This window comes from Desmodus rotundus, chromosome 13 (genome assembly GCF_022682495.2).
Source record: "Desmodus rotundus isolate HL8 chromosome 13, HLdesRot8A.1, whole genome shotgun sequence".
Lineage (NCBI taxonomy): Eukaryota > Metazoa > Chordata > Mammalia > Chiroptera > Phyllostomidae > Desmodus > Desmodus rotundus.
This window is the reverse complement of record NC_071399.1, coordinates 32,741,607-32,765,444: the sequence shown is the minus strand read 5'-3', so window position 1 is coordinate 32,765,444 and position 23,838 is coordinate 32,741,607. Positions and strand designations below refer to the sequence as shown.

The 23,838-nt window shown below is 37.7% G+C and overlaps 1 protein-coding gene and 1 pseudogene across 2 annotated transcripts in view; both read right to left on the bottom strand.

Annotated features, from left to right (window-relative positions):
* The window catches only part of NALF1 (NALCN channel auxiliary factor 1), a 615,306-nt gene that overhangs the window by 452,133 nt on the left and 139,335 nt on the right, over window positions 1-23,838 (bottom strand). The gene's annotated exons all lie outside the window — the stretch shown is intronic.
* On the bottom strand, window positions 7,477-8,783 carry LOC112321486 (keratin, type I cytoskeletal 18 pseudogene; annotated as a pseudogene).

Below are 23,838 nucleotides of genomic sequence, written 5' to 3'. Positions count from 1 at the left end.
AAGTCAGTAGCGCAAGACAAAGGTCCTACTCAAGCACTTACTACCAGTGGTGCCTGGCATAAATTACTTCAACTGTGTGCATTTAGGTTGACTTCATGTAAGGAACAGATTATCACTAAAGCCTCTTGCAGCTTTTAATTCAGTGATTACAAATTTTTATGCAAAGAGTCCATTTCATGGCCACCATTGGTCATGAGATATGATGATTAGAACAAACATGAAAATCTTGGAATCAACAAGTTCCAGAGCTGGCTTTAGAACCCTCCAGCTGGCTCCTTCTCCTAGCTTCTTCCCGTGATGGAAGCTGGCACCCAGAAATTGCCCTCAATTATTTTTTCCTCACAATATGGACAGCTTCTTAATCTGAACAGAACATCTATCTCTTACATATTCATTTTCTGCTTTGATATTCTGAGTTTACCTCCTATGAACATGATACAGATTTATCTGTATCAATATTATTTCCTACTTTAAGATCCAAGAACCCAGGGATGGTGTCCAAGGCCACATTCTATACCTATGGTTTTTGTGCCTGAAGTTTCATATCATGATATGTCTCAAAAATTAACCAGCTTCTTCTATAAAGATCAGTGCTACTCTAAGCATGGCAATAAGCAATTAGTCACAGTCTATAGCAAAATAAGTATATAAATTGTCTTAAAACATTTTTATAGCAATGATTAGGAGAGTCACATTGTTGAACAGGGTACCACCTAATTGGAGTGTTTTGAGACTCAGTGGGGAGCTGTATGTGGTATGACCTTTGTATGGTCACATACAGGAGACTGCCATGGTTTATGATGTAAGGGGGAAAAGTGAGTTCTTCAGCAGAGATAGTTTGCAGAGCACCACTGTATAGCACGCATTTCTGCCATGGAGGTCTCTATGTCCTCTACTCACCACTGTGGTGAGCCACAGTTCACTGAATTAGCAGTGAGTGATTTTGACATTTTTAAATGAAAACAAAAGCTCAAAAGATTGAGACGCAGGGCTTCCTGAAAAGGAACGTAAGTTTTTTGTATAATTATAAGAAGCACTCCAAAGAAAAGTAAATGGATATGTAAAGAATATGACATACTGTTTTGTTTATTTCTCTGACTTTGTTTTATCAAAGTTTGCCATGTTCAATGCATGGAACACAGTTAACTTTGGGAAGCTAAAAGACTGATGATACCTATCAAAATTAGGGTGTCCATCTCTCAGGCAGTAATTGAAACCCATTTATGTCACCCTTCAAGGCAACCTTAATATCCAATTGGGTTCACCCTATCAATGTTTCTATCAAGACCATTCAGGTGTTCTCATAGGCATCAGGCACATTTACACTTCTTAGCCAGAGTTATTACCAAGGATAAGAGAGTGCTGAAAGGTTCAAAATTCATCCATAAGAGTCTCTGCATTTGGAAAGTAAAACTTTCAATCACTCCATAAGGGTGCTCTCTGATTTCAGCCAGGTGTAAAATTCACTCAGGGAAAAGGAGTCACAGCATATTATATTGCACTGTGTCATATTTTCCCTCTTCATCCTCACTACAAAAGCTTTATCAATGTTCAATGCTGAGTACAGGAGAGAGAACAGCTTGATTACTTTTTTTTCCCAATCTCATTCTCAGTATGTCCACGGTCAAGGTTTGATAAGGGACAGAAAGGCTGCACTTAAGTTACAGACAAGTTATTTGGACAAACTGCTTTCTCTTTACCTCCTGTATAGTCAGAGACACATTTTGAAGTCTTTACAGGACATTACATTGGAAATACCTTCTTCCCCATAGTGGATATGCAGTGGCCAGCTAAGCTGGCTACAGGAGAGGTGACTGTATTTGAACACAAAGTTGTTTTCAGATGGCATTTTTTAAATGGCTAGTAAGATCTCACATACATCACATGTCCCATCAGAAAGTATAGTGAATGTTAAGTTTGGTAGGAAGAGAGTTCAGATACCAACTTTCTTGCTGACAGTGGTGGATTGAAGAGTAGAGTTGTAAAGAGAAATTCATTTTTACAGCAATTTTGATTGCTTGTTTTAATGGGAAATGGGGTTCTGGAAAGGGAAGAGGGTCCAGGTTTACTCTGAATGAAAATAGCGAATTTGTGAAAATCAAAATCATTGAATCTCAGATTTGGGGGTAGCTTAAAGATTTAAAAACGAATGCCAATAAAGATATGCCAAATGCTTGTCTGTGCTGGAAATGGCCACAGCATCCTCAGCAGGTGTTGTCGAAGCTCACTCACATTGCCTGCATACACCTTGTCAGCGTGCCCTTTTGGCTGAGCTCAGTTCTCCTAGGTGTGTCAGCAAGATTTTCCTGTACCCCTACTCATTAATTCTATTTGTATCTACTGGGACTAAACACCAACAGAATCCCTCTTCTGAAAACGGTGTAGGTATTTAAATCAGTCGATAATGCTCTCCAGAATCAGTCCAATATATTGTGAATTGATAAAATCTCCTTATACAGTGTGCTTACTAGCCATATAAGTATCAAGTTGGAATTTACAAGAAATGAAAATCTCAGGTCTCACCATAAACCTATTGAGTCAGAAACTCTGAGCTGAAGTCAGCAAGTGCTTGCTTAACAAACTCTAGGTGATTATGATGCACGCTGGAGTTTAAGAACTGAGCTAGAACATCCTTAAAGGGAGGGAGAAGAAAACCTAGGTAACCTGTGAGGTGTGAAATCAGGAGGGAGCAGAATATGCTCATTAAAGTAGCTGGGGGGTGTTGTCCAGTGCCCAGAGCACTGGAGTCATAACCAAGAAGTGCCAAAGCTTGGTGAGGCCAAACCAGATGGATAAAGACTGATTCTAAATACAAAAATAAGATTGTATCTTCTGTCTTTATCACCTTTCCAATTGCTGAAACAAAGGGAGGTTGAAGTGATACCCTCCATGCTTTCATTTCCTTTCTACTCCAAATGTTCAATCATGACTGTTTGTATTTGAATTAAATGAGATATTGCATACAATGCCAGCCCCTAGTAGATACTCAGTAAACAGTACTGGCATGATCACTTTTCAGATTACCAATTTTCCTTTTGTTCTCCATCAAAAACATTTTGAGAGCTATTATTTTTATTTCCTCACACTTACTCTCTGTAACTACCTGAAATCTGTCTACAGATGTTATCAAAATTTATCATAATTCCTCAAATTTTCAAATATTTAATCCTGTTGAGCCCTTTAAATCTCTGAAATATTCCCTTAGGTGTTTTAACACAGCTTTGTCCTGTTTGCCCGCTGCATCCATACTTTCCTCGTAATCATGTCTAAATTTTCTTTTCTTTCCATCCCCCATAAAAGTAAATATTCACCATTCTTTCTTCTCCAAATCCCTCTTTTTCAGTGATATGACCATGCTTTCCACTTGGACGATTCATTGCTTTTTAAAAATATTTCCAAAATATATTTATCCTATCCTGATCATTTTCTCAGCTCCAAATCCACATTTCTACCTGCCTACAATACATCTATACTAGCTATTCTAGCAAATAAATGCAAACTAACATCATTGTAATCTAGCACCTCATCTTCTCTCACCTTTACCTAATTTCCCCTCTTCTGAATGAATCTTTCATCACTGGTAATAGAATGTTTTCTTAGGATCCAAGTTTGAAAGGCCACAGTGATATTTTATTCTTTTTCTTCCTTTTCCCAGCATTTACTCATGTGCTTCTGCCCTACTTAGCCCTTTATCATCTCCAACCCAGATGATCAAACGGCTCTTTTGGAGCACATTCTGGGACCTCCTTCACCCAAATTCATTGCAAATATGGTTGCATGACTGATTTGTGTGAATAAAGAGGCACAATATTGTTCTCCTGTTCCCCACTGATTGACCTACTCCCTTGGTCATATCTCTTTAGAACGCCCTCCCCACTGATATGCCCCATCCCAAACTCATCCTATCTTTGTGGCTTCTCTCATTTGCCACCAACTCCATGGAGCCCCTCCTATTCACTTCTAGCTAGACGTGTTTTATCCCATAGTACTCTGGTGCCTGCCCCCCCATGACCTTGCCACTCATCAGGGCTGCACATGGTTTATCTGCATTATTCAACCTCCTGCAAGACAATCATGTGCTCTGCTCACTTCTGTAACAATCACAGCTCCAAGCATCATAATTATGAGTATTAAGTGTCCAGTAATGCCTGTTGAATTAAAATTTTAAGTTCTTAAATCAACCATCTAAAAGATTGCAACAGCAAATTAGCCAAATCAAATGATGGAAGAAATTTGGCTGGAAAACCAGAGAGTTTGTTATTTTCTCAAGCATTACCCATCTCCTGCACTGCAGTTCTAATCCATGTCCTTTTAATGACTGATCACCTTAGAGCAAAATCATGCTGGGCAGAGGGTAGTGATAGCTGCCACCTTCTGGATAAACACAGGTTGAACCACATCTGTTTACAGCAAAGGTTGCATATATGCTTTTTTTTTTCCATACAGGGAGACTAACCCAGCTCCATTTGTGTACAAGCAAATCTGAACAAAACTCTGAGATAACAGGAGACACTATTTTCTAAATTGATTTATATCCAAATAAATGATAGTGCCCCACATGGGTATTTCATTGTGTACATAATGTGAACATTGCCTTGCATTAATTTAAAACTGGTATGTCATTAAATTTCAACATATATAAAAGAACATATAATACAATATATAAGAATATAGGAATATATAACACAATAATCAAAACTTTCATTTCTGGCATAGGTACCAAGAGTAGGATTGTAAATGCTCTGGATATCATGCACCAAATTGTATGAAATAAAGTTTACAGGTAAAAATGATGTGGTTTCTTAGGGTATACATTAGACAATGAAAGTGGCTTTGCTGACACTTCTATTTCTGTCCTTCCTCCCGACAAGTGAGCTGGTCCCTCATCATCTTCTATCAGCACCCACAACTAAAGGAAAATGCAGTCTCCATGGGTCAGCCCAGAGACGCGGACAGGTCTTTGTCAGTGCAGCGGAAACAAACTGCTGCACATCTACAGCAGTAAGCAGTGCAGGCAGGCTGAGTCCATGCCTACAGACTACAATTTTCAATACTAAATGGCATTTTGAATAAAGCAGGCTTAATATTTCAGTTTCTATGTGTTCCTGAAAAAAGTATGCAGAATACTGCTCTTTCCAGGGTGCAAATTCACCTTCCTCTCTCTGAATACATATGGGAGAAACTGTGGCCAGGTCCCTCCCTGCATGCTCCCATGCTTCAGGAAACTGCAGGAGGCTCACTCTTCCATCTACTTCTGAGCTGCCCACAGTGTCCAATAACTGCGTATGCAGTAGAATCCCAACACCTAACTCCAGGGGAGTGATGGACTCTAGGGATACCCTCGATCTGCATTTTTGCTTCTCATTATACTAATCTTACTGCCTAGTGTAGTGGCAAACAGAATATATAATATCCTCCTCAGTCTCTGCTGTGAGAGAGGGGAACCTCAGAGAGAGAGGCATTCCTGAAGACTGTGGATGTCTCATATACATTCCTACCATCATTTCATGAATATTTTAAAACTTTCTCAAACAACATATGCATGCAAAAGGCTTTTGTCATGCTCTGTTTATCCACACACTCTGGTTAATGATAAATTACAGAAGTCATCATGCTCTTTATTTCAGCTTTTGAGTCATTATAAAGTCAAAATTAAACATTCAGCAAGTTAAGAAATAAAGCATTCTGGTGGAATTATTTGTACACCATAACCTAAACAGAGAGAGCCATCAAAGAAAGAGAGGAAGAGAGGAGAAAGGAGGGAGAGAGAACATTTAAGAATTCAGGGGAGGGGACAGTGAGGAGAGGGGATTACAGGAACTACTATAAAGGACACATGGACAAAATCAAGGGGAAGGATAGAGGTAGGGGAGGGAGGTGGGTTCGGCTGGAGTGGGGTAGAGGGATGGGGAGAAAAGGCATACAACTGTAATTGAATAACAATAAAATTTTTTTAAAAAGAATTCATTAAATGGTCTTGTTATATCCTTTCTGTATTCAGAGAACCCAGACTGAGGGAAACAAAGAAACAGGCTCTGAAACTGGATAATGTGATGGCTCAGATCACAGGAATTTAGGACTAAGTTCAGCCACATCCTTTCTGACCTGACATCAGTATTCCAGAACCAAAGGGGCAGAAGTAGCGCCCTTTCACTCAGGAGTGATTTCCTGTGGTGCCTTCCTGCAGTTCCCCTTACAACACTGATGTTTCCCTTCTTAAAATGTCTGCCTGTAGCTCCAGCAGCAGAGTGTGGAAGAAAGGCTTTGCATACAGAAAATCTGGGTATATCTAGCCATATCCTCTGAGCAAGTCACTAAACCTCCCTAACCTTATTTTCATCTGCAAAATAAAAATAATAAAATGCCATTCCCAAGATTGCTGCAACAATTTCAAATATTGCATTTAAAGCATCAGCCCAGTCAGATCAGATTAATACAACTTGGGATAGATTTCAGCATGTACTTTTACTTTTGGGAAAACCACGTGGTTGCTCTGAGCACACATCTGAAGCCAACCATAAGTATGGCTATTACAATAATCACTTGAGTTAGAATTTTCTATGCATTTGTCACAGATTTTCAATATTTAAAAAAAAATCTTATAGGCCATCTAGTTAGAAGTCACACCCAACACTGGAATTCTTTCAATAACCTTAATTAATTATTTCATTCATTCATAAAATTGAGCCAATTTGTTGGGTACCCAGGAAGGTAATGATGAAATGAGGCCTGTGATCCCTGGGTTACTCCTTTATGAATGTCTCAATCCAAGAGCCTGGCTGCTTTTGTGGCCCCTGACTTTTCATACATCTTTTGTCCTGCAATTCCTATTGCTAGACAGTGTATCCCCCAAGCCCTGAAAATTCATAGTCTTGTGTACTAGTTCAAACATTTCATTTTTAATAATATTTAAAATGAATATTAATTTTCTTAGACATGGCCTCGAATATGGAATGAATGTAACTGAGAAATTCTGAAAGAGGCGAACACAAAACTTAATAGATCTTGTATATGTCCTATATGCAAGGCATTTTATTGGCAGCCGTGAAGGAGTACAGGCACGAGAACATCCACCCTGCTCTATGAAATTAATATCCACATCCACCCTGCTCTATGAAATTAATATCCACATCCACCCTGCTCTATGAAATTAATATCCAATGACCTGCTGTGAAACCTTTTTGAGTGTGGATCATGTATAAATCAAAACAAATGATGTCCTGGTGTCAGGATAAAAGATACAATCAACTCAAACCTCCAAAGAGCCCCAATGTTGAATTGTGAAGAGTACTGTTTCTTCTTGGTCTTTTAGATGACAGCAAGAGAACTTTAAAACCCTTTCAAAACACCTCAAATGAGGTCTTGAAAAATAAAACTCCCACCAATTATTCCAGTATCATATTCTTTTTTAAAATCTTTCAATGAACTTTTTATCGGCCTTTGGCCCTGCCATGGGGTGCCCCACCTCTGCTGCCTTTAATGCCTCAGAACTTTGGTGTCATTGACCTCAGACACCACTTTGCCATCCACAATCCTATGGGTCATGGTCTTTTGGATGGTTTGTAAGGAGTGGCTATTGTCCAGGGCATCAACAAGACTGAAGTCCTCCTCTTTTTCCAGTAGGCTGTGGTAGGTGGCAATCTCAGTCTCCAGCCTGACCTTGATGTTCAGCAGGGCCTCATACTCCTGGGCCTGGCTCTGCCCTTCCGCCCAGGTCTGGGCCAGCTCTGACTCCAGGTGCAGTAGGGTCCCATTGAGTTGTTCCATCTGCATGGCATAGCATGTCTCCACCTCCCTCAGGCTGTTCTCCAAACTGACCTTCAGATTCCTCCTCTGAGGAATTCCTCTGAGTCCTGATCGATCTCCAATGACTGGACCGTACATCTCAGCTCCGTGAGTGTCTTCTCAGCAGCACCTATCTCAGTGGTCTGAGAGGTGACCACTGTGGTGCTCCGCTCAGTCTGCTGAGACCAGTACTTATCTAGCTCCTCTTTGTTCTTCTGAGCCAGTTTGTCATAGTGGACCTGGATGTCCACCATGATCTTCCTGAGGCCTTGGGATTGGGGGGCATCCAACTCCACGGTCAACCCAGAGTTGACAATCTGGTTTTATAGACCATTTACTTTCTCTTGGTGGTTCTTCTTCATGAAGAGCAGCTCCTCCTTGAGAGCCTCAATCTCTGTCTCCTGCTGCAGCCGAGTGATATTGGTGCATCAGTGACCTTTTGGAGCCCATTGATGTCATTCTCCACAGACTGGTGCATGGCCAGCTCCATCTCATACTTGACTCTGAAGTCATCAGGAGCAAGATGGGCACTATCAATTTGCACAATGATGCTGGCATTGTCCACCAGAATTTGCAAAGATGTGAGCCCTCAGGTCCTCGATGGTCTTGAAATAATGCACCCAGTCTCTGACCTGGGGTCCCTTCTTCTCTAAGTGTTCCCAGATTTTGCTATCCAGTCTCTGATTATCAGCCTCCAGGCTTCTCACCCTCTCCAGGTAGGAAGCCAGGTGGTCATTCAGGCATTGCATAGTCTCCTTCTCTCTCTGAGTACCCCCTATGCCAACCAGACCCCTGGCCATCCCTACAGCCAGGCCCCTGGATCCCCAGCTGCCCTGCACGCTGGTGGAGCAGGACACCAAGATCCAGGAGCCTGAGCCCCTGGCACCTTCATAGATACCAGCAGCACAGCTGGCTGGCTGGACCCAATAGCTGGGTGACTGCATGGAGCCCAGTGTCCGTTAGCTTGTGGAGAAACTGGAGCATGTGCTGAAGCTCATGTTGTTCAGGGAGGAAGTTGAGAAGCCAAGACTCAGGTTGAAGCTGCCCAGTATCATATTCTTTATTACCTGTAGGCACATTCAACTACTTCTTGTTTATCGTATGCTATATCATTGATACTGGTATTACCTCTTAATTAGTTTCTGTTCTTTATCTTTCTCTTTAGCCCTCAAGTTAAATTTAGTAATCTCTTACACTGGGTTTAAAATATGCTTTAATATCATGTGCTTTCATTCATTCAGCAAATAGTTATTGAATGCCTACTATGTAAAGGGTACGAGATACAGTCTCTGTCCTCATAGAACTATGAATGTGCGCATTTGTGTCTGTGTATACGCACATTAACACACATAAATTTTATGATAATAATAAAGAGTTACAAGAGAATATTATGATAACATGAGTTATTCTGGGTGGGTCAACCTTTGAGCATGCCAGGCCTTCACCACACAATACAAAATGGACCAAACATGTAAACATATGAGGCAAGACATGAATTTCCTTGAGTTACTGAATGAATGAACAATAAGCACAAAAAGCACAATTTTGATGTGCAAAATTGAAAGCTCTAGAATTTTCTCCAGGGATTATACATGCAAGTCAACATTACAGAGTGGATGTAAATTGAAAGGGAAATATCCTCTAATGGAAGCATAGAAGAACATCACATCCAAAAGATATTCACATTGCTATTCATTCAGTGTGGTGTCTGCTGTATTTTAAATTCTGCACATTATTTCAACTCTCTTACTTACAAAAAGAATGAGCCTATTAGCTACCAAGCTTCATACCTCACCTGTAAAGAGCATTCCTAAATTCAAGTATCCATCTTTAATCATTTTATTTAATCTTGTCATGAAATTCCTCTCCAACTGTCTCTTTCCTACAGCTTTTGCACATATCAAAAATAGCTAATTGATTGACTAATCAAAAAGTAGTAATCCGGCCAAGATGGAGGCATAGGTAATACACTGTGCCTCCTCACACAACCAAAATAAGGACAACAAAAAATTTAAAAACAAAAAACAAACAGAACTGCCAGAAAATGGAACTGTATGAAAGTCTGACAACCAAGCAGTTAAAGAGGAAACATTCATCTGGACTGGTGGGAGGGGAAGAGATGGGCAGCCAGGGCGAAGAGGACTGGTGGCAAGGTGGTGGCTGGAGAACCTGGGCAGGGCAGGTGGCAGCTTGTGGACTGGATGAGGTGGTAGCTGACAGACCGGGCAGTCCCACATTTGCATGCAAATAAGCCAGGAGGAACAACTGAGGAGTGAGACACTGTGCAACCCAGGGTTCCAGCTTAGGGAAATAAAGCCTCAAAACCTCTGACTGAAAAAACTTGTGGGGGATTGAGGCAGTAGGAAAAACTCCCAGCTTCACAGGAGAGTTCATTGGAGAGACCCACAGGCTTCTAGAACATACACAAAACCACTCACCCAGGAATCAGCACTAGAAGGGCACAATTTGCTTGTGGGTAGCAGAGGAAGTTACTGAAAGCCAGCCAAGAGCCCAGCAAGCAGCACTGTTCCCTTTTGGACCCCTCTCCCAGAGACAGTGCCACAACACAGCAACCTGGGTTGCCCCGCCCTGGCAAATACCAAAGGTGAGAAGGTGGGTGTAGGGCAAAGGGGAATAAAGGGGGAAAAATGGGACAACTGTAATAACGTAATCAATAGAACATGTATATACACACACACATACATACACACATATATATATATTTAAAAGTAGTAAGTATCATGTTTTAGAATTAAAACTTTGCCATTCAGGACAATATTTCTTATTCCAATTGTGTTTTTCAAAGTGCTCTCTCCCCAGATTTTTGTAGTGGATATTTCTAATTCTTTTTATTGTTGTTCAAGTACAGTTGTCTCCATTTTACCCCCTCTACTCCTAATTGGGTAACTCCATAAACAGTGAAAAATTACAGAATTACTTCCCATATTTAGGTTAGAGCTAGTACTAACCAGGTTCAGATGTCATAGGCTTACAAAATATGATTTCAAAGACAAAGTGATATGTATACTGGTATGCCACCTAAAGCAACAGAATATCTGGCCTGCATCTGATATCTCATTTTAGGGCTCTATAATGATGAGATAATTCTTAGCTCCATACCACTGACTCATTAAACACAAAATCAAAACACTATCAATTAATCAATTAGAGTGTTTCAGTTGAATGATAAAGTCCATTAAATATAAAATATATATGCAATGAAGATAAAGTTACATTGTATCTTTCTTCCCACCATACTTACACCCACATCCCCAACAATGTATTTTTGATATAAAGCAAGTCTTGGTCATTAGAGAAAGAAACAATTGCTTGAAGACTTCATCCATATACTAAAGTTGGATGTTACACATTCATAGCAGAGCAAAATCTCTCTTATAATGCAGGCTAGATCATTATGTACCTAATGAAGTTGCAAGCAATCCACAATTAATATGTTAATTCAATTCCCATAGTTATATGCTGCAAGCATTCTGTGTAAATTTGGGGAATGGGGGCTGGCTTGGTCTTATTTTACTTCTATTAAACAAGCCTTGATTTGGTGTGCTTAAATTATAGAGAACAGAATGGCACACACAAGGTTTTATATTTTTTAAAACTAAAATCATGAACAAAAATTATATCTAACTTGTATTTGTATCAAATTAACCACTCTTCCATAAAATCCACTCACATTAAAAAGTTTCTTGTTGCTTGGGAATTATTAAATTATCAATTCATTGAAGTCTGTTTGACACAAGTAAGACTGAAACACACTGCCTTTGATGTCTCTTATCTCTCACTGTAAGGACACACGCATGACGTGGGATCGACACCCACATCCAGCAGTGACCTGTTAGAGAACAGGGCAGGTCCATCTGTCCAGAAATGATACAGTCTTGCTACTATGTGCTTAATTTCTGTGGATGTCAAGGGTCCTATACTAGTGTTAACCTTTGTCGGCCAAGGCCTGGAAAATAACACCCAATTAACGGTCAAAAAGGAGACATGGATGAGGCAGTGGGCAAGCAAGAATAGAATGGCACCAAAGATATATGTCTACTTTATAGTATTTTCTTCAGGAAATCTAGGGAAGCTTACAAATCTAGGGATGATTTGCAAATTAAGTTTTACACTTAAACTCTAAAGCCTGCAGAGGTTCACTAGACCACTGGAGTTTGGTGCATATTTTTTAATTTAAATAATTAGTACTTACAGTATTTATTTAAATAAATAAGTCACTACTAGTTGAAATTACTATAGTTAAATACGTATTACATATGTATATGTTAAAAATAATGTGCATACTATATAACATATAATATATGGCTGTAGTTTATATATATTAAAATGTACTTTATATATATTATATGTAGACATATACTATTTTGATATTTGTTATATAAAATACATATAATATAAAAATGTTTCTTGATAATTTCTTATGGATTGTCTAAAAATTGAGGTTTTTACTATCTACCATAAAATTCATGTTTTAAATTTACAATACCCACAAAATGCAGGGAGGATAAATACATTCAAATTTCATAATCAGTAAAACCCAATGAAATTTTGTTAAAAATGATCCCATGAGGCTCACATGCAAAGAGAGTAGACTTGTGGAGAAGGAAGAAAAAATTTGGTCCAATGTAGCTAAGAAGGTTGCTAAATTAAAGCTAGCAAACTGAAACTGAAAATATCAATTGTGTAATTTCATGAGAAAAATTCTACCTGAAGCAATTAAGCAATACATGGGATTAGTTTAGTGGCTGATTTATTGAATTATTTATAAAACAATTCCAACTATCCAACTGGGCTTCATACCAACTATCCAACTGGGCTTCATAGAAGTTTCTTTAAAGTCGACCCACATCTGATTTGTGATTTTCCTTTGGTTTCCCTCAACAAACTAACTCCCAGGTATTTGTTATCTGGATCATAAATTCATTTGCTTATTTTAAAATATTTTATTTTTGTCACATGTTTTCTAGTCACAACTTTCATTGTTTTATCTAACTTTACTAAGAAAAACTATATGAAGAGTCAAAATGGTCTTATATATTGTTGTATTTATCAACATTCCTTATTTGTCCATTTGAATTTTATATTGATAAAGATGAATTCAAAACTAAATGTTAAGCTGAATAACTGAATTTGGAAAATAAAGAATTCCTTTTTCTTAGAAAAAGAGGTGGTTGCAAATTAATTTGCCAAAACATACTATTGCTCACAAAGTAAACACAGAAAGTTAAAGAGGGAAAGGTGAGGTTTGTTTCATGTATTTCTTTTTAGGAGAAACCCAAGACTATTTTGTACCCCCATTTTCCAAAAAGTTCTGCCTTGATTTTTTTTTCCTAAGAGATGTTATTATCTTAGCTGTTATTATCCTGTTGCCATTTTATGCTTTTATAAATTCATCTTTATTTTTGCAAGTTTGGGATTCCTGGCTGCTTTATGGTGTAAACTATACATTCCCCAAATTTCATCATGACAGAGCAGAAAACCGACATACAGAAACACACACACAACGAACTGCTCATGATGCAACAGAAATGGCATGTTTTGAGGCACAAACATGAGAAGTGTCCCTTGCTAAAGGGACGTACAGAGGCACAGCTTGCCATGAAAAAAAGTGGTAATATACATAAAGAAAAAATTAAAATACTCTTGTAAAAATTTAATCTGAAAAGGTTAAAATGGTTGGACGCATTCTTTCTCTACCTCTGTTTGACGTGCTATGGGTTGTTGCAGAGATTCACCCTGAAAAACACGCTGGGGCTTGCGGCACTTCTCACGAGAGTTCCACAGGCTGCGGGTTTTCAGAACCTTGAAAAAAGCCATGTACTCTCTGAGCCACCAAGTACACTATGGATTTTACTGAGTGAGCAAACTACAGCCTGATATATGTGTACAAATGCATCTGTTTTGTATTTCAATGATGTAAGAAACTTTTCACATTTTTAAATGGTTGCTAGAAAAATAACACAAAGAATATGTGAGAGAAATTGTACAGTGACTGCAAAACCTAAAGCCCTTAAGATATTTGCTGTCCTGCCCTTTACAGAAAAGTCTGCCACTCTCTGACCTAAGCCATTATTTGACCTATCTTAAATTTCTTTTTCTGCCTCATCCATAACAAATGCTATCTGTGATACATTATATTGCTACTCAGAAAAAAATAAATGAGGAAATGTAATGTATATTGATGATCTTAACATGTTAGGTATTAATGTATTTTTAATTTCCAAATGATTTTAAAATGAATCAAATTGCTGGAACTGTTCAACTCCATCTGGCCAGGTATAGTAGATGGACTTTGGCGTATTCGCCCAGAAGAACTGACTCAATCAATATACCACAAGTATTTATTGACTGTCTACTCCATATAATGTAATCAAAGTACATTAAATTTTCTAGACCTAAAAAACTTTTGGCTAATATAACAAAAGCCATTCCTATTGAGTATCAACAATATAATCTTTACAGCATGTTTTCTAAGTCTGCTACTAAAATTGCTATAAGAAAGATCAAATATCAGTCTATTCCAAGAAAAATGAGAGAGCACATTCATAAAGTAGGCTTCTACAGACAAACTTACTATCAAGAATCTTCTTCTCATTATTATTTTTTAAGTAATTTCTTTTCACTTAAGTAGGCACAAATGAGTTACTGAAAAATTGGCTGATATACGAATGCTTTTTACACATTTTACACATCACAGGGGGATTCAGGCTCAATCTACACTCTCCTATATAATGACCGAGCCATGGCCTCCAGATGAAAATTAAAGAGGACTCTGATTCTTCAATTGGTTTTTATTTTTGTTGTGACTGACATTAGCTACTGAGTTATATGCTGTTGTTTTGTTTCATTTTGTTTCAACTTTAGTCATAACATAATTCAACTGGGACTTTAATTTAGTGTTTTCCCAGCATTTTTTGTGTTCATTGATTTAATTCATTAGCCGGAACTGAAGATGAGTCTCTAATAATTCCTAGTGTTGCAATATAAAACTTACTTTCTTTAAAAAAACATTCAGTATTACCTTGGATTAATCTGATACCTCAGAAACAATTTTTAAAATGCCAAATGGAAATCATTTGTAATGTGTTTTTCAATAAAAATGTCATATTTTTAATCTTTTGGGCTACCTCATAATATTGAATAAAATCAGGTAACTGTCTTGGAGTGACTTGCCACCACTTATTTATCTTGTAATATAAGTCAGTAACTGAGTAACATGTCTAAAGTGGGTGCTAGTGATACTGTAGAAACCAAACAGCATTCCTCCATGTGGACTAACATGAACTGAAGTGTGCAGTTTCAGAGTCTGTGAACAATAGGGACAACATAACACACAAGCACTGTGAACACCTCTGGGTTTTCAGCCTCAGACCACTGATGGCGCATGGTTAGCATCAACACCACCATATGCTAATGGATACCCATCTGAGAGCGGGAGCTGCATGCCAAAAATTTTAGGACAGGATGAGAGCTGTTTCTACAGAATAAATTACAGAAATGAATATTAGAGAATTATATGACATTGTTTTCCTGAGGTCTTTCTTAGGAAGTTAGTATGCTGACTAGCTTCCCAGAAAACAAATTGTGGAAGCAATTTTTGTACAAAGGTGTGGAAGGCACCCTGTATCTCACAGGAGATGATTTGAATTATACTCCTGTGCACAATAAGAATATTTTATCTCTAAATTAATACAACAGAAATAGCATGGTTCACTCTCAACAATAACCTTTGTATCATATGTGCATTCTTAATAACATATTACATCTTGGGGCAATAGTTAAGGAAAGTGCACTTGAGGATCCACATATTAATTTATACTGTAGTAAATTTAAAAATTCCTTGAAATCTTTGGCTCCTGCTTCCATTGTCCTCTATAATTTTCCAAAGCACTATTCGGTACTGTAGAAATGTGTATAGTAAGGAAAAATAAATAAAGGAACCTAGGAATTAGGAATTTACTGCTGCCTAAACTGGCATATTCTTCACAGGTTAACTTCTCATATATTAGTTCCCTTATTTACAGTCATTCTGGACTCTCTCTTAGCTCCCTGGGAAATAATTTCATTCATCCTTCTTAATGAATCTTTTCTGAACTGTTTTCACTTGATCTTGCACACTGTACCATATATACTATACATACTATAAACACAAATACATGTACAGGGTGGGGCAAAAGTAGGTTTATAGCTGTGAGTATGCAACAGTCCATTCTTGTGTTATTGTTTATTAATTATTGGATTATCTCCTGTGCGAACAACTGTAAACCTACTTCTGTCTGACCCTTTACAATCCAATAGTATAAACACGGCATATATGTATAGTATTATATACATCATATCTATATATACACATAGATGGTCTGTACTGATTTCAATTCTGTTTGAAAGAACTTCTGTACTGTGTGCAGAACACACAGTGAGTTTGTCATTCTCTGACAGTGCTTTGAACACTGTGGGCAGTTGAAAAAATGTATTAACTACCTAAAAGTCAAACTGCCTAGCAGCTGGGCCAGCCTCTCAAGGAGTCACGCTGAACTTGGTTTACAGTGGTATTCCTGCCTCTTTCTTTTGTGTGTGAGAGCAAGAGCAGTGCTCCAACTGCTTCAGAATGTGTCTACTCTCCCTCATTTCCTCAGCAGACTGCCCCGTGATTCTTCTCCCACATATCTAGGACATGTTTTCAGTGACAGTGTCACCAGCTCCTCCTAAGCATTCTATAGAACTAGAGGAGGAGAATCTTTGCCTCCAGGTATTTATTCATCTAACCTACTTTTCTCAACAGTGAGAGCTGTGGCTTTCCCTCACCTTTTCTGACTTTCATTGTTATCATATACAGATAATACAAAGTGCCATAAAACTATTGCAGAAAACACGTAAACACATGGAATAATATATGCAACATGTCCTAACCACCACCAACTCTTCTTTCATCTTTCTTCCTTCTGCCGTAAGTTTTCTCTTTTAAGATTTATTTATTTATTTTTAGAGAGAGGAGAAGGGAAGAAGAGATGGAGTGAAACATCAGTGTATGGTTGCCTCTCATGTGCCCCCTACTGGGGATCAGACCTGCAACCCAGGCATGTGCCCTGACAGAGAATCAAACCCATGACTCTTTGGTTCATAGACTGGCACTCAATCCATTAAGCCACACCAGCCAGGGCACTTCTGTCACAAGTTTTATGTAGGCAAATTTCTGTATAGCTTACCCACATTCAGCAGCAACTTGGTTTTCCGCAAGTTATTTTTAAAGTTCAGATAAAGGCAAGGAGTGAAGACACCTTTGCTTGAAGATACAGAGTGTTAATTTAATGGAATAATGTGGAAATTCATGAAGTGAGGTAGCACCCTGGAGAACAGGAGGGACTCCTGGATCAGAAGCACCTCACTCAAATTCTCTAGAAATATTGGGCATATCTGTGGGTTAATAAATTATTCTATTAGAATAAAAATGCCCCACATATTGATCCATTACTAATGTCCCATGCCACTTTTTAAAAATTAAATGGATACCTAGTCCCTATCAGCCTAAGTGACCCAGGGTGTGTTGCAGAAGCTGAAGAAGGAGGGTTGCAGACTCCTTTGTTATCATTCACCTCTCAGAAAACACCTATGTTTTACTGCAGATACTCCTGTATCACCGTATGAATTTACTATAACAATTTTGAAAGCTTCTGTTTATTCAGAATGCCTTAAATCTTATTTTGTTTTCTAGTTGAATTTCTGGTATTAGAAATTCAGGCAGGGCTAGAATTTTGGTCATACATAAGATTTCGACAGCTTACATTGAACATTTTAGTTTATCTAGATATGTCTTTACAAAGCAAAATTACATAAACAGACAGTGATGCATCTTAGATCTACTACTTTTTTAAAAAAGCAAAGGTGTATATTAGTATCATCCTAAAATAGGATATATTTATATTAGCTTCAAACCAAGAATAGCAGTTTTACTAATTCCTAATCCATAATGAAAATAGATCAATGACAAAAAGTAGAAATACCATGACATTAAAAGTCACTAGGGTCATTAGCAAAGCTTAATTTACATACATAATTGCCTTTAGATAGCATGTAACATCAAAACTTGTTCCTAGGATACATACGGTTCATTTGCACCTCCCAGAAGGGGAAGACAAAAGAACAGAAGATACATAAAGAGGACCTTGCTCTTGCCACACATCACTTACTCATTCTAGTCCACAAGTCGTGTCAGCCACTGCTACAATAAAATTTTGGAAAAGGTCATGGCTAGAGAACATCTATGGTGTTGCACTGTGAGACAAGCAAAACCTCAGGAATCTTTTCTATGCTTTAAAAATCATCACAATGGAATTAAGGAAGGAGCCTATAGCTAGATACAGGATAGTGAAAATATATTTATTTTTCTGCTGTAAAACCAGTGGTTTTATAAAACCCTTATAATTTTTAAGCCATATTACATAGTAACATATGTGGCATTATGGAAAAAACCTTTGGAACCAGAAAGAGGCAGTTTTAGCTCTTGCTGCCAAAAGATTGGTGACTTGGAAAAGATGTTGAGCCTTGGATTTCTGATACCTATAGTATGGATGACAATGCTTATCTCATAATATTAATAGGTTGAAATAAAGTAAGATATGTAATGTGCTCATGTTACTAATAATGATTATGAGAACTACAATTCACAGTACTGTCATTGTACACTAGTGATTTGTATAAATTATATTACATTAGATCCTCCAAAATGAGTTTCCTTTTGCCTCCCCTCCCACACTACACTCCTGGAACAATTAGAGGCCAAAGTTTAGACATTGTTCCAAATCCCCCTTTATTCGGGAAGTGAAAGAGTAGCTGACTGGTGAATTAAACCCAATGTGGGTATCTATGGGATCAAAGGCTATCAGTCCTGGAAACAAAATCTGCAGGTACAGAGGGGAGAGAGTCTGCTTGCCCATCATGAAACCAATTTTTCATCAGAAAACTTGGTGGGCTGACAGACCAGACACACTGATGCTAATGATAAAGACTTGACCAGTTGCATGAACTGGTAGTAGCAAAGTGGTCTGCAACCTGCTTCTTCAGCTTCTGCAACACACCCTGGGTAACTTAGGCTGATAGGGACTAGGTATCGATTTAATTTTTAAAAAGTGGTATGGGACATTAGTAATGGATCAATATGTGGGTCATTTTTATTCTAATAGAATAATTTATTAACCCGCAGATATGCCCAATATTTCTAGAGAATTTGAGTGAAGGTGCTTCTGATCCAGGAGTCCCTCCTGTTCTCCAGGGTGCTACTTCACTTCATGAATTTCCACATTATTCCATTAAATTAACACTGTATCTTCAAGCAAAGGTGTCTTCACTCCTTGCCTTTATCTGAACTTTAAAAATAACTTGCGGAAAACCAAGTTGCTACCGAATGTGGTAAGCTATACTGAAATTTGCCTACATAAAACTTGTGGCAGAAGGAGGAAAGATGAAAGAAGAGTTGGTGGTTAGGACATGTTGTATATGTTATTCCATGTGTTTATGTGTTCTCTGTAATAGATTTATATTGCTAGTGGAAAATAGTAACCCAGGCCACATATTCTCATCAAAAACCCCAAGAAAGAGGATTATAATAACACATTTTGGTTTTATTAAATTTTTGTTCCCCATATGACAACTAGTCCTGTGAAAAAAGGCACACCAAAGCCAATATGCCTTTGTGACAGACTAAGTAGTGGGCATGTCCAGGTAACAAGTGGTCAAGAATATGACATAGTTAGATGATCAAATAATTTACAGAGAATGGCCAAATGTCAGCCAATATGAGTTTTGGTGGCTTGCCTTTTCTCCTGATTTTAAAATGCTGACTAGCCCACGTTATCCAGGGAGATCCTATGAAATCAGAAAGGTTGCCTCTCCAAATTCCTCATCTGAACACACATATGCTTAATTTTTCTTTATTCTTAGGTTTAGGTTGGGAGAGGGGTAAGTGGCAAGGGAGGAAATAAAAAATGAATTACCTGCACTGTCTCAAACACACCTCTCTCAAAGCTGTGATCATGAAATCACTCTTTTCCACTAAAGCATCTAGTCACATTAGTAAAAACAGTAGATACTGTACAAAGAGCTGCAGCCTTCTGTATTTGAATTCACATAATTAACAGATTATATTCAAACAAAAACAGGCTTCTCTCCCGTCATGACCTTAACCACAAACTGTTTGTAATATGGGGAAAAAATAGGAACACAGCAAGCCCTGGAAACTAAAAATTGTGTGATTGTAGCAAATAAATAAAGCGTTCAACATAGTCTTGCCTAAGAATGACAATCGTGTATTCTTGAACTCCCAGCTTTTTCAAATGATATTTCTCCACTCTACCTTACCTCATTTTATCCTGTATCAAAGTTATTTTTATGTTAATTCTCTTTTCCCTACTAGACCATAACGACCCTGAGGGCAGGGACAATTGCAGCATATTGGCAATAACCCTGTGTTGTTCGGTTGTATGACATGACTTACAGCCCAATGGAATGTAAAAGAATAAACGTTGTATTTTAGGGCTTCTCTGAAAATTGCACCAAGACACACACACATCTAATAAGCTGCATCTAACCAGTTGCACTCCGTGAGAAATTTGGACACCTGCATTAGAGTGTAGAGGCAGCTGTGGCAGCAGCGTTTATTAGCTTGTGTGATGTTTCCTTGCTGGAGTTCACTTGTTGGATGGCTCATGCAGGTTGATTACAGCCCTGCTACAGCTACTGTCAGTAGGCTTCCCTGAAAATAAGATGCTGCAATTCACTGGAGGGAATAAATCTGAGCAAGTAAACAGCTAATCTACTCACTCCTCTAGTTATGCTTAGTTATGAAACTCCTTAAAATGCACCTACTGTTAGTAATCTAAAAGACTCCCAAGTACAAAGCACAGCCACAAGTTCAATTTAGATGTCAGACAACCATTCAAATGTTAGGGGTTTAAAATGACCTCATTTTTTTTTTCAGCTCAATCCTCTGCCTATAAATTCTAGTCATTTCATTTACTGCTTTTAGTTAAAATGTTATAAAATAAACCAGAGTTAATCAAAGACTAATAGATAATTTCAAGTGTGAAGAGGCACAGATAGATGAGAAAAATAAAGACTGTGAAAGAAGTTCCAGAGTAGAGGCCAGCAACACCCTTCTCAATATTTAAAATAAAACAAAAGCCACTATTCCATATTAATATATCTTCCTAGACTAACTTGGCAGGGGATTCTCAGGCAGTGAAGAAATACCAATGGCCTGCCAACCACTGGAGCAACTCTGCATTTCTAATTATGCATATTCCATAAATTACAACATGTTTTATCTGTTCAACCACTTAGAAAGCCAGCTGAGAATCACATAAACTTTTCCAGGATCTTCCTTTATTCTAAACATTAAAACACTATTATTAAATCCTTACAAACAACATCATTAATAGCTGCATAACAGTATTTCATACAGTAACCTCTTCATTAGCCATTATCTAATTTCCAGTTTTCATGATTATTATTAATGACTTTGTGAAACCATTTCTCTGCAGTTTGTTGTGGTTGCTTCTATTGTATAGCTAACAATAAATGAAATTCGTAGGTCGAAAGTGGTGAATATTTATAAGCTTACTGAGCCAATTATTTTTGAAATAGGTTTTATCAACATTCCAGTGCAATAAAGAATTCCCATTCGTTGAATACTAAATAGCATTAGATATTTCCATTTTAAAACTAATTGATTTCTTAAACTATTGATGGGGAAAATTGGAGGATCATTATTTTCAAAATCTATACAATTTTGATAATGGCAGGTAATCCCTTTCCATGTTTGCTGTCATTTACATTTTCTATATTATAATCATCATTTTTCCTTAACCCTAAAAATATTTGCTGGTTTCTGCAAAATGAAGTCAAAATAAAACACTCAATGTTATTTAGTTTCACGCTAAACTCTTGCATAAACAATTTCCAGAGGAGTTGAAGGAACTACAGTAGAAACAAATTTCCTAATTATTTGTAGACTCATTTTTTATTTTGTATGAGGATATCAGTTATCTATAAAAGTAATGCAAAAACCCTGGCTGTGTGGCTCAGTTGGTTGGAGCATAATCCCGTAAACTAAAGGGTTGCAGGTTTGATGCCCAGTTAGGGCACATACCTAGCTTGTGGGTTTGACCCCGAGTCGGAGTGCACATGGGAGGCAAATGATCTCTCTCTACCCCCTTCCTCTCTCACTAAAATCAATAAACATATCCTCGGGTAAGAATAAACAAAATTAAAAGTATTGCAAAAGATCCATTGTACTGTAGAACACACTGCTGTCTGCCTAATGAAAACAATTTTCTTCTTTTAATGTAGAGGTCAGCATATTCTTCCTGAAGAATACAAAATGCATCCTTGTATGACTTGGGTGGAGGAAAACTAAAACATGTAAACTTATTCAGAAAAATATAAAACTTCTGCACAGTCATAAATACAGGCATTACTAGAAGCAGTAAAAATAGTCTTAGTTTAGTCAGTTTGATACTAAAGCACAACATTAAATCATTAAAAATACAGGACTCTGCAATTAGCACCATTTTACTATGGAAATGCAGTGAAATGAAAATGGAAGATACTACCACCTACTTGTCACCTGGCTAAGTCAAGTGTTGCTTTCTAGGGGTATCTTGGTGATATTTTTTAAATTATGATTAAAATGGATAATAGCATATTCATTTTGATTCATGTCCAGCCACAAAAATCGGACATGTCATTCTACAGGAAATAAGAAGCATAATTTGTATGTAGAAAATAGGGAGAGGTTAAGAACAGTATAGGAAATACAGAAGTCAAGGAACTTATATATACAACCTATGGACATGAACTAAGGGGGGAATGCTGGAGGGTCGGGGGTGCAGGGTGGAGCAGGAATAAAGGGGAAAACAGTTGGGAAAACTGTAATAGCATAATCAATAAAATATACTTTAAAATAAAGCATAAATAGTAGGTACAAGATAAACAGGGGGAGGTTAAAATAGCATAGGAAATGTAGAAGCCAAAGAACTTATATGTATAACCCATATAGGTGGGAGGGGGTGTACAGAGTGGAAGGGAATAAAGGGGCAAAAATGGGACAAGTGTAATAGCATAATCAATAAAATATATTTTTAAAAAACCATGGAATAAAATCAGGATAGATAATCCACAAGGTATCTGTTGATAATATTATATCTGCTCTTTATTTTTGGAGATGATAGGATAAAAATTTCAAAATATCCTTTTTGATTTGGAGGACTTAGTACAATCGACCCTTGAATAACAAGGGTTTGTACTGCACAGGTCCACTTATACAGATTGTTTTCAATAAATACTGTTTTCAATCTTCAGGTGAGCATCTGAGGGTGCAGAAAGCAAACTGTATGCATTGATCTACTCCATTTCATACAAAGTGGACTTCAGCATCTGCAAATTTTGGTATTGGAGTAAGGGCCTAGAAGCAACCCCCAAGTGTCCAGGGACAACTTAATTTGGGGGGAATCAAAGGTTCCCCCCCAAAATGCATATTTTTATCTGCATAAGGGTTGGTGCTACTGAGCCCCTGCATTGCTCAAGGGTCAACTGCACATTCTTCATAGTGTCCACAATTCTCAGTATGGTGCCATTCATTCATTTGGTCATACGTTTAAAACTGTCTGTCTATTGGCTGTTAGATGCTAGGCTCTGTGCTAGGGATTGTAGATGTATCCACAAACAAGATGAATGCCAGTGCTGCTCACACAGAGTTTACACACCTGGGAAAGAGTCAGTATACAAGGAAGGAAAAAATAGATAATATCTGTGTGCGCTGCTGAAGGAACACCTGCAAGCAAAATTTTGTTTGCTCCCAGCTAAGTTAAAGAAGCTGAAGCTATACCAAAAGCATTATTTTTAAAACCCAGGTAGTACTGCTTTAAGATTGAGAAATATGCCAGTGAACATGATTTAATATGGCTGTCTTCTTATTTTAAATGTGTATATATTCTAAGTATCTTTTTGTGTTAATTTTATCAACAAAACAATGCTTAA